The sequence below is a fragment of the Anolis sagrei genome, chromosome 10 (assembly GCF_037176765.1).
Source record: "Anolis sagrei isolate rAnoSag1 chromosome 10, rAnoSag1.mat, whole genome shotgun sequence".
Lineage (NCBI taxonomy): Eukaryota > Metazoa > Chordata > Lepidosauria > Squamata > Dactyloidae > Anolis > Anolis sagrei.
Window position 1 is genome coordinate 1,484,266 of NC_090030.1, and position 12,028 is coordinate 1,496,293.

Genomic DNA, 12,028 nt, shown 5'->3' on the forward strand with positions numbered 1-12,028 from the left:
AATAATAATGATAATAATTGTTATTGTTATTATTACTATTATTATCTATTTTATATTAGTATTACTATTATCTTGGTTTTGCACATTCCCATCCCTCTAATATATTATTATTATTATTATTATTATTATTATCTTGCTTTTGTACCACATTCCCATTAGTATAATAATAATAATAATGATAATAATTGTTATTGTTATTATTACTATTATTATCTATTTTATATTAGTATTACTATTATCTTGGTTTTGCACATTCCCATCCCTCTAATATATTATTATTATTATTATTATTATTATTATCTTGCTTTTGTACCACATTCCCATTAGTATAATAATAATAATAATGATAATAATTGTTATTGTTATTATTACTATTATTATCTATTTTATATTAGTATTACTATTATCTTGGTTTTGCACATTCCCATCCCTCTAATATATTATTATTATTATTATTATTATTATTATTATTATCTTGCTTTTGTACCACATTCCCATCAGTATAATAATAATAATGATAATAATTGTTATTGTTATTATTACTATTATTATCTATTTTATATTAGTATTACTATTATCTTGGTTTTGCACATTCCCATCCCTCTAATATATTATTATTATTATTATTATTATTATTATTATTATTATTATTATCTTGCTTTTGTACCACATTCCCATCAGTATAATAATAATTATTATTATTGGTATTATTACTATTATTATCTATTTTATATTATTATTATTATTATTATTATTATTATTATTATCTTGCTTTTGTACCACATTCCCATTAGTATAATAATAATAATTATTATTATTGTTGTTGTTATTATTACTATTATTATCTATTTTATATTATTATTACTATTATCTTGGTTTTGCACATTCCCATCCCTCTAATATATTATTATTATTATTATTATTATTATTATTATTATTATTATTATTATCTTGCTTTTGTACCACATTCCCATCAGTATAATAATAATTATTATTATTGGTATTATTACTATTATTATCTATTTTATATTATTATTATTATTATTATCTTGCTTTTGTACCACATTCCCATTAGTATAATAATAATAATAATAATAATTGTTGTTATTATTACTATTATCTATTTTATATTATTATTACTATTATCTTGGTTTTGCACATTCCCATCCCTCTAATACATTATTATTATTATTATTATTATTATTATTATTATTATTATTATTATTATCTTGCTTTTTGTACCACATTCCCATCAGTATAATAATAATGTTTTTATTACTATTATTATTTTATATTATTATTATTATTATTATTAATATCTTGCCTTTGCATCATACTCTCATCCATATAATATCTTGCTTTTGCATCATATTTCTATCTGTATCATAATAATATATTATTATCTTGCTTTTACATTACACTCCCATCCATATAATATATTTTTATTGTCTTGCTTTTGCATCATATTTCCATTTGTATAATAATAGTAATGTATTATTATTATCTTGCTTTTGCATATCACTCCCATCTGTATAATATAATAATAATAATATTACTGTTATTATGATTATTATTATCTTGCTTTTGCATCACACTCCCATCCATATAATATATTATTATTGACTTGCTTTTGCATCTTATTTCCATCTGTATAATAATAGTAATATATTATTATTATTATTATTATTATTATTATTATTATTATCTTGCTTTTGCACATCACTCCCATTGTATAATATAATAATAATATTACTGTTATTATAATTATGATTACTATTACTACTATTGTTTTACTTTTGAACCACACTTGCATCCATATAATATATTACTACTACTACTATTAGTATTACTATTATCTTGTTTTTGCACCTCACTCCCATCCAACAATGGCCAAAAGAGGACAGTTGACCCTTTAAAAATTAGTAAGCAAACAATGTTTGAAATGTGTTGTTGAAGGAAGGTCTTCATGGCCAGAATCCCTGAGTTGCTGTGAGTTTTCTGGGCTGCCTGGCCAATATGTTCCAGCAGCATTCTCTCCTGACATTTCACTCACATCTATGGCAGGCATCCTCAGAAGATACTTCATAACCTCTGAGGATGCCTGCCATAGAAGTGGGTGAAACATCAGGAGAGAATGCTTCTGGAACATATTGGCCAGGCAGCCCAAAAAACTCACAGCAACCCAATGTTTAATGTATAGCCGAAGGCTTTCATGGCCGGAATCACTGGGTTGTTGTAGGTTTTTCCGGGCTATATGGCCATGTTCTGGAGGCAATTTTTCTCCTGACGTTTCGCCTGCATCTATGGCAAGCATCCTCAGAGGTAGTGAGGTCTGTTGGAACTGGGAAAAATGGGTTTATATATCTGTGGAATAATGACCAGAGTGAGACAAAGGACTCTTGTCTGCTGGGGCTAGGTGTGAATGTTTCAGTTGATCACCTTGATTAGCATTCAATGGCTTGGAAGCGCCTGGGGGGAATCTTTTGTTGAGAGTGATTTTATGTGCCTGTTTGTTTCCCCTCTGTTGTTTTGCTGTTGTGATTTCTGAGTCCTTTAATACTGGTAGCCAGATTTTGTTCATCTTCATGGTTTCTTCCTTTCTGTTGAACATGAAAGGCACTGCAAACTACTCCAACCAGAGAAGTCAGCCATAGCAGAGCACCTGATGAACCAACCTGGACACAGGATTTTATTTGAGAACACAGAAATGCTGGACCACGCTCACCACCACCATGTCAGGCTACACAGAGAAGCCATTGAAATCCACAAGAAGCAGGTGGACAATTTCAACAGAAAGGAGGAAACCATGAAGATGAACAAAATCTGGCGACCAGTATTGAAAAACTCTAAAATTACAACAGCAAAACAACAGAGGGGAAACAAACAGGCACATAAAATCACTCTCAACAAGGGATTCCCCCCCCCCCCGGCACTTCCAAGCCATTGAATGCTAATCAAGGTGATCAGCTAAAACATTCACAGCTAGCCCCAGCAGACAAGAGTTCTTTGTCCCACCCCGGTCATCATTCCACAGATAGAGAAACCCATTTTTCCTAGTTCCAACAGACCTCACTACCTCTGGGGATGCTTGCCATAAATGCAGGCGAAACGTCAGGAGAAAAATTACCTCCAGAACATGGCCATATAGCCCGGAAAAACCTACAACAACTAGGGCTGGGCGGTTTCGTTCGTTAATTTCGTAATTCGTTATTAATTCGTTATTTTTTTATAACGAAGCGATATTGAACCATTCAGGAGCAACTAAAAAACGAAACGAATTTTTTCAATTCGTTTCGTAATTGTTTCGAAATCGATTCGTAATTGATTCGAAATCGTTTCGTTATTACTTCCGCATGTCTGGTGCAAGTTTTATAGTCGTTGTTTGTTTTCTCAGTGAAAAATAAATAAATTATCACACCAACAGTCAACAACAGAGGGAGAGGGAAGCTTCCTGTCCCATTTGGAGGTTTTTTTAGCGTATTGCGCGATCGCGCCCGCCATTAACGAATTGATTCGTAATTGTTTCGAAATCGATTCGTTAGGGCTGGTCAATTCGTTTCGTTAATTCGTAATTCGTTAAAAAATTCGTTAATTTTTGAATTACGAAACGATTACAAAACTTATTTTTAAACCTGGAAGTGTTTTTAAATATCGAAACGGCAGGCGCCAAAAAATTTTGTGTTTCCGTCCATTTCGGAAATACGTAAGATGGCAGCCTGGCTTGCTGGGAGCTCTCCTCTCTCGGCGCCGGCTGAGCAAGCGAGGGGGCGAGCGAGCGAGAGGGTGAGCGGCGAGCAAGAGGGCGAGGGCGAGCGGCGAGCGAGAGGGCGAGTGAGAGGGCGAGCGGCGAGCGAGAGGGCGAGTGAGAGGGCGAGCGGCGAGCGAGAGGGCGAGTGAGAGGGCGAGCGGCGAGCGAGAGGGCGAGGGCGAGCGAGAGGGCAAGTGAGAGGGCGAGCGGTGAGCGAGAGGGCGAGGGCGAGCGGCGAGCGAGAGGGCGAGGGCGAGCGGCGAGCGAGAGGGCGAGTGAGAGGGCGAGCGGCGAGCGAGAGGGCGAGGGCGAGCGGCGAGCGAGAGGGCAAGTGAGAGGGCGAGCGGTGAGCGAGAGGGCGAGGGCGAGCGAGAGGGCGAGCGAGAGGGCGAGTGAGAGGGCGAGCGGTGAGCGAGAGGGCGAGTGAGAGGGCGAGCGAGAGGGCGAGAGGGAGGACTCCTTCTCTTTCTTTCATTGGCTCAATGCTGTAGCATCCTGGGAGTTGTAGTTTGGCAGCCTGGGAAAAAGAGCCCCTCCTGGAAGGAACCCATCCTAGCGAGAGGGCGAGAGAGCGAGCGAGAGGGCGAGCGGCGAGCGAGCGGCGAGTGAGAGGGCCCGCCAGAGTGAGTGCCTGCCTTCCCTCAATAATAATTTCTCCTCCCTATTCTACTAAATTAATAATTAAATTTAAAAAATATTTTAAAAATATTGAAAAAAAAAGGGCGCCATCTTTACAAAATGTTTTGTAAATATTTACGAAATTTCGTAAATACCGAACTTTTTTTTTGGAAAATTTTGTAATTATTTTAAATATCGAAACAAAAAAACACCCCAATTACAAATCGATTTTAGAAACAAATTTTTGCGTTGTTACCCAGGCCTACGATTCGTAATTGATTCGTAATTTACGAAATTTCGTAAATAAACAAAAAAAAAATTCAAGGAAAATTTCGGAATTATTTTAAAAATCGAAACGCAAAAACCCCCTAAAAACGAATCGAGTTTAGAAACAAATTTTTCCGTGGTTGCCCAGCCCTAACAACAACCCAACCCAATGTTTGCAATAACAAATCCTCTATGGGATGGGTGCTGTTCTTCCTTTCTGACACCAGAGGGCGCTCGGAGACTGCTTAAAACTTCAGGTTGGCCTTTGAGAAACCAATCCTAATATACAGATCAATCTCACTGAGCCAATGGGACTTTCAATGGGGTTCAAGCCACTTGGGGTCTCAATCAGGAGAGAAAAGTCTGGAACAACAACCACAACCACAACCACAACCACAACAAGAAGATATTAATGATGATGACATAGGGAGGGAGGTGTATGTGGCAGCTTTCTGATTGGCTCACACTTTCACAGGCCACTGCGACCTGTACAGGTGACGGACCTGGACCAAACTTGACACACATAACCACCACCATGACCCCCTTTACGTCCTGGTGAGGTTTGGGGGAGGATGGACAAAGGATGATGGGATTTGTAGTACTTCCAAACCTTCGGTTCCCACAGACCACTATGGCAACCAACAAAGACCGATAAAGACCAAACTTGGTACACAGAGCCCCCATGACCCACTCTACAGCCTACTGTGGTTTGGAGGAGGGTGCAACATGGATGATGGGACTTGAAGTAGCTCCACTCACTTCCCGAGACTGCTGCGACCCTCATCCAATGACTGATCAAGACCTAACTTGGCACACATAACCTCCATGACCCCTTTTATGTCCTGGTGAGATTTGGGGGAAGATGGAAAAAAGATGATGGGATTTGTAGTACTTTCAAACACTTCAGTTCCCACAGACCATTGTGGCCCCCAACAAAGACTGATAAAGACCAAACTTGGCACACAGAGCCCCCATGACCCATTCTACATCCTAGTGTAGTTTGGAGGTGGCTGGACTATGGATGATGGGACTTGCAGTACATCCACTCACTTCCCTAGGCCACTGCAGCCCTCATGCAATGACTGATCAAGACCAAACTTGACACACAGAGCCCTCATGACCCACTCTGCATCCTAGTGTAGTTTGGAGGTGGCTGGACCATGGATGATGGGACTTGTAGTACATCCACTCACTTCCCTCGACCACTGCAGCCCTCATGCAATGACTGATCAAGACCAAACTTGACACACAGAGCCCTCATGACTCACTCTGCATCCTAGTGTAGTTTGGAGGTGGCTGGACCATGGATGATGGGACTTGCAGTACATCCACTCACATCCCTAGACCGCTGCAGCCCTCATGCAATGACTGATCAAGACCAAACTTGACACACAGAGCCCTCATGACCCACTCTGCATTCTGGTGTAGTTTGGAGGAGGCTGGACCATGGATGATGGGACTTGCAGTACATCCACTCACATCCCTAGACCACTACAGCCCCCATGCAATGACTGATCAAGACCAAACTTGACACACAGAGCCCCCATGACCCACTCTACAGCCTGGTGCAGTTTGGAGGAGGGCAGACCATGGACGATGGGACTCACAGTACCTTCACTAACTTCCTGAGACCACTGCGAGCCACATAAACAACTGATAAAGACCAACCTTGCCATGCAATATCTTTTTCAAAAATCCCGGGCAGCGCCGGGTCCCCAAGCTAATAATAATAATAATAATAATAATAATAATAATAATAATAATAATAATAGAGAAACCTTCCAGGAAAAGAGGGAATTGTCCAAAGCCTTTGCAAGCATTTATGTTGGGCAGAGAATCAATGCTGTTATTGTGGCAGCAGCTGCTCATTCTTGGAAAGCAAGCAAAGGCCAGGATTGTGCAAGGCCTGACTTTCGCTCTCTAGGAGGTTTTGCAAAAATAGGGATGATCGATGGCTCTCTCGGTTGGTTGCAAAACCCTCCAACGTTTCCAAGATGAAAGCCAATGAAGGTCAGAAGGTTCAACTAGATCAGTGGTTCTCAACCTGCCTAATGCCATGACCCCTTAATACGCTTCCTCATGTGATGGTGACCCCCAACCATAAAATTGGTTCCATTGCTACTTCATCACTGTCATTTTGCTGCTGTTATGAATAGTCATGTAAATATCTGATATGCAGGATGTATTTTCATACACTGGACCACATTTGGCACAAATACCCAATACACCCAAATTTGAATACTGGTGGGATTGGGAGAGGGTATTGATTTTGTCATTTGGGAGTTGTAGTTGCTGGGATTTATAGTTCACCTACAATCAAAGAGCATTCTGAACTCCACCAACGATGAAATTGAATCAAACTTGGCACACAGAACTCCCATGACTAACAGAAAAATACTGTAAGGGTTTGTTGAGCATTGACCTTAAGTTTGGGAGTTGTAGTTCACATACAGCTAGATGGCACTGTGGACAATGATGGATCTGGACCAAACTTGGCACAAATTCTCAATATGCCCAAATGGGAACACAGATGGAGTTTGGGGAAAATAGACCTTGACATTTGGGAGTTATTGCTGCTGGGATGTATAGTTCACCTACAATCAAAGAGCATTCTGAATCCTACCAACGATTGAATTGGGCCAAACTTCCCACATAGACCCTCCATGACCAATAGAAAATACTGTGTTTTCTGGTGGTCTTTGGTGACCCCTCTAACACCCCCTCCAGGGGTCCTGACCTCCAGGTTGAGAAACACTGAACTAGATGATGACACATTGACTCATGGAAGGGACTCCCAAAGGCCATCCAGTCCAATCCCCTTCTGCCTTCAAAGAGGAAAAAGCACAATCAAAGCCCCCTGACAGATGGCCAGCCAGCCTCTGCAGAAAAGCCCTCTTTATAGCACCCAAATAGTCACTTCTTTCCAGGATGGAGAGAAGCACCCTTTGGGATAGTCCACATTGGACCAGTTTGCTTGCAAGGTCATGGGGGACTTGGTTGAAGGAAGGCCTTCAAGACCTGCTCCATCCACAGCCTTCCCTGCGTCTACCAAGTTGGTAACTCTATTGAAAAGGAGATGAGATGAATCTGGTATGACTTGCTTTTGAGGAATCCATGCTGACTTTGAGTGATCACAACATTCTTTTCTAAGTAATGCCTCCTTCATGACCTGCTCCAGAATGGTCCTTTGCAAATCTAGGAATGGGGTCAAGATGGCAAACACAACGTTATATACACAAAGAGCGGCTGAACCTATTGGGAAGATCAAAAGCATCTCCACTGCATTGTATGGCATCTCCATTGCATCACATTGCATCTCCATTGCATCTCTATTGCAATCTCCATTGCATCTCTATTGGTATTTCCATCGCATCGCATCACATCTCCATTGCATTACATGGCATCTCCATTGCATTGCTTTGCAGCTCAAGTGCCTCTCAAGTGCATTGCATTTCCATTGCATTGATCACATCTCCATTTCATTGCATCACATCTCTATTTTTGTTGTTGTTGTTGTTGTTGTTGTTGTTGTTATTATTAATACCCTGATTTAGCTCTCCTGAAAGGAACTCAAAATGGCTTAACATAAAAGCACTAGTACACAATTCAAAACATACAAATATATAATAATTAAAACTGAATTAAATATAAACAGTATTAAAAATCCACAGCTAAAACACATTCATTGCATTGCATGGCATTGCATCTCAGTTGCATCACATGGCATCTCAGGTGCATCGTATGGCATCTCCATTGCATTGCACCACAGCTCTGTTACATGGCCTGGCAACTCTGTTACACTGCATTGCATCTTTGTTGCATGGCATGCCAGCTCCATTGCATTGCATTGCACCTCTTTTGCACTGCATGACAACTCTGTTGCATCGCATTGCATCTCTGTTGCATGGCATAGCAATCCCTTTGCATTGCATTGCATCTCTGTTGCATTGCATTGCACCTCTGTTGCATGGCATGCCAGCTCCATTGCATTGCACCTCTGTTGCATTGCATGATAATTCTGTTGAATTGCATTGCATCTCTGTTGCATGGCATAGCAGTTCCATTGCATTGCATCTCTGTTGCATGGTATGGCAATTCCATTGCATTGTATTGCATCTGTGTTGCATGACAATTTCATTGCATTGCATTGCATCTCTGTTGCATTGAATTGCATCTCTGTTGCATGGCATGCCAGCTCCATTGCATTGCATTGCACCTCTGTTGCATTGCATGATAATTCTGTTGAATTGCATTGCATCTCTGTTGCATGGCATAGCAGTTCCATTGCATTGCATTTCTGTTGCATGGTATTGCAATTCCATTGCATTGTATTGCATCTCTGTTGCATGACAATTTCATTGCATTGCATTGCATCTCTGTTGCATTGCATTGCATCTCTGTTGCATGGCATGCCAGCTCCATTGCATTGCATTGCACCTCTGTTGCATTGCATGATAATTCTGTTGAATTGCATTGCATCTCTGTTGCATGGCATAGCAGTTCCATTGCATTGCATCTCTGTTGCATGGTATGGCAATTCCATTGCATTGTATTGCATCTGTGTTGCATGACAATTTCATTGCATTGCATTGCATCTCTGTTGCATGGCATGCCAGCTCCATCGCATTGCATTGCATCTCTGTTGCATTGCATTGCAACTCCATTGCAAGGGCATCTTTGTTGTAGAATGAAGACAGTTCGATGGCGCTTTAATTGCCATGGCTCCATACTACGGATTAGTGGGTGCTGTGGTTTGTTGAGGCACCAGCACTCTTTGGCGGAGGAGGACCTGGAGAAACGAGCCCTTCAAGTGAGGCCAAACTGCATTCATTGGTTCTGCAGTGGGGAGGGGTCCCTTTGCCCAGCAGAGGGTGCTCGGCCCCTTCCGAAGCCTCTTCCAAACCCACCCTCTGCTTCTTCCTTTCCTCCCTTCCTTCCTTCCTTTCTTCTTTCTCTCTTTCTGGCGGAGGAGAGCGAGCACATTCTTGTGGAGAGGCAGCCTCCCATCTGTCCAGAAAGGTGGCCAAAGGAGGTTAGGAGTGAAGAGTGGACAAGGCAAGGCCGGCCTCCTTCCGCAGCCTGATGCTTCCCCTCTTTCTCCCTCCTGGAAACCCCAGAAGGCACCTCCAAGTGCCTCTCTCTGCTGGCAAAGACCTCCCAAGGTTCCCACTCTCCCAAAGCAGTGGAATGGAAAGTGGAATGTTGTCGGGCAGGAAAAGAGACTTAAAGATGGGCTGAAAGCCAACCCCAAACACTGTGGCACAAGCGCTTTGAAAGAACTGGGAAGCCCTGGCCCTCAAGCCCTGGAACTGGAGGTCAGCTGTGACCGAGAGTGCTGCGGCATTCAAAGAGGCACCAATGGAGGGCAAAAGGAAGGCACGAGTCAAGGTGGAGGAGGCGCATCAAACCAACTACACACCTGCACAGCTACACAATTGCACAAATCCACACATACTCAACTGCACAACTACACACCTGGACAATTACACATGCAACAAATACACATCTGCATTAATGCACAACTACATACCTGCACAATTACACAAATGCACACATACTCAACTGCACAACTACACACCTGGACAATTACACAATGGCACAAATACACATCTGCATTAATGCACAACTACACACCTGCACAATTACACAAATGCACACATACTCAACTGCACAACTACACACCTGGACAATTACACATTGGCACAAATACACAACTGCATAAATGCACAACTACGCACCTGAACAACTACACACCTGCACAATTACACACATGCACACATACTCAACTGCACAACTATACACCTGCACACATGCACAATTACACAAATGCACACACACTCAATGGCACAGCTACACACATGGGCAATTACACAACTACACATATGCATAAAGGCACAACTACACACCTGAACAACTACACACTTGCACAGCTACACAACTGGACAACTACACAAAAATTGCACAATGACACAACTGTGCAACTAAATACTTGCAGAACTATAGAGCAACTACACAACCACACACCTACACAAATACACAGGTACTACACAACTTCACAACGACACTTCAATTGCACAATGACACAACTGTGCAACTACACACCTGCAAAACTACACAGCAACTACTCAACTGCACAATGACACAACTGTGCAACTACACACCTGCACAAGTACACAGCAACTACACAACTGCACAATTACACACCTGCACAACTGTGCAACTACACAACAACTGCACAACTACTACACAACTGTGAAAGAGGATGCAGATCAAGAATAGGTCTCTACAGTCACCTGCGAACAGACCACCTAGGTCTTAACACTTGGAAGGCAATCAGACTTGGACATGAGGGGTGGCCTATGATGATGAGAATTAAAGTGGTGTTAAACCCCATCCATTCGACAGTGCAGATGCACCCAAAGGATCGGCTCCAGTGTAGGGAGGTATTCCTGGCCAGGCTTCGTGGAAAGTCCTACCAAAAGTGTAATAGAGTTTCAGCTGAGATGCGGCTGAGCCTTTTCCAGCTTCCCCATTTGCGAGGCATCTGGGCTGCAAAACGCAGCTCCTTGTCATCGCCGACACCGTGAAATGTGTTTCTTTTTGCACGGGGAACACCCAGGGGTTTATGGGGTGTGTATGTGTGTGTGTGTGGGGGGGGGGGGCTGTTCTTCGTGGGAAAAGAAACCCCAACCCAAACTTCCTTGGGATCTCTTCTATGATCATTGATACCCCACAAGTCCCCACAAGAAGGCCCAAATACTAGAAGGCATTATTATTATTGTGCTTATGTTTATGTTTATTATGTTTATGTATACCCCACTTTTTCGGTACAAAATGAGACTCAAAGTGGCTTTGTAGTAGTAGTAGAAGAAGAAGAAGCAGTAGTGGTGGTAGTAATTTATTGATTAGCCCTTAGGCCATATCACAATCTCAGGCCAAACAAAAAGGCTTGATAAAACTTGATTACACACTCTATATAATAAGTTAAGTAAAATACTTCCAACAATACAGTAAATAAATAGGATATAACTGAATATATACATCATGTGTCGGTATCACCCCTGCAGTTTACCCCACATATGTGGTTCTCAGATGTATTGCTTTGCTTAAAAACAGAGCTGTACAACTACACAACTGCACACCTGTACAGCTTCATAGTTACACAATTGCACAACTACATGCCTGCACAACTACACAATAACTACACACCTGCACAGCTACACAATTGCACAACTACATGCCTGCACAACTACACAATAACTGCACAACTACACACCTGCACAGCTACACAATTGCACAACTACATGCCTGCACAATTACACTATAACTGCACAACTACACACCTGCACAGCTACACAATTGCAAAACTGCATGCCTGCACAACTACACAATAAC